We start from the raw sequence: 564 nt of genomic DNA, 5'->3' as shown, positions 1-564 counted from the left end.
TATAAAGGTACTACTTGCAAAAAAGAAGGCCTAGGGCGTATCCGCGAGATACCAGGGATAAAGCACACAAAATCTAGGAAACGGACGCCCAGGACTTGATTAGAAGAAAAGTGGACCTAGTTGTAAAGAAAGTGAGCAGTAGAAAAGCACAGCTGCACACAAGGAGGCGCCCGGGGCCTATCTGCAAGAAACCAGGGACCAGCGCGCAAAATCTCGAAAAAATTTGGACCATTTCTCGATTTGTGCGTGTCATCCTTGCGCAGGGGCCATGCTAATCTTCTCTGTATCGTTCCAATTTTATCGGATGTCCCCGAAGGGACGATCAAGCTGCAACGCTCTGCCTTATAAACAGGTCCAGGCATCCCTCGCTTGGCGAGGTGGTGCTAAACTCGCGTGATGTGCTGCGTTCCACAGGCGCCAGGAACCGCGGGATCGCATGAAACAGTAAGTGGGCCGAATCTAGGTGAAACCTGGATCTTCATCTTGTCAGCCCAATATCTGTTTTGCTAGGAGTCGGCCCAGCTATTCGAAGCGAGCTGGAAACACACACGCGCGGGCTGCTCC

At 51.6% G+C, this 564-nt stretch overlaps 1 non-coding gene across 1 annotated transcript; it reads right to left on the bottom strand.

The window, feature by feature from the left end:
- Positions 1 to 217: 217 nt before the first annotated feature.
- LOC123400472 lies at positions 218 to 320 on the bottom strand. Its single transcript, XR_006610735.1, has one exon. It is a non-coding gene; the product is annotated as a U6 spliceosomal RNA (small nuclear RNA).
- Positions 321 to 564: the final 244 nt, after the last annotated feature.

The sequence above is a fragment of the Hordeum vulgare genome, chromosome 5H (assembly GCF_904849725.1).
Source record: "Hordeum vulgare subsp. vulgare chromosome 5H, MorexV3_pseudomolecules_assembly, whole genome shotgun sequence".
Taxonomy (NCBI): domain Eukaryota; kingdom Viridiplantae; phylum Streptophyta; class Magnoliopsida; order Poales; family Poaceae; genus Hordeum; species Hordeum vulgare.
This window is presented reverse-complemented; position numbering and strand designations above follow the sequence as displayed.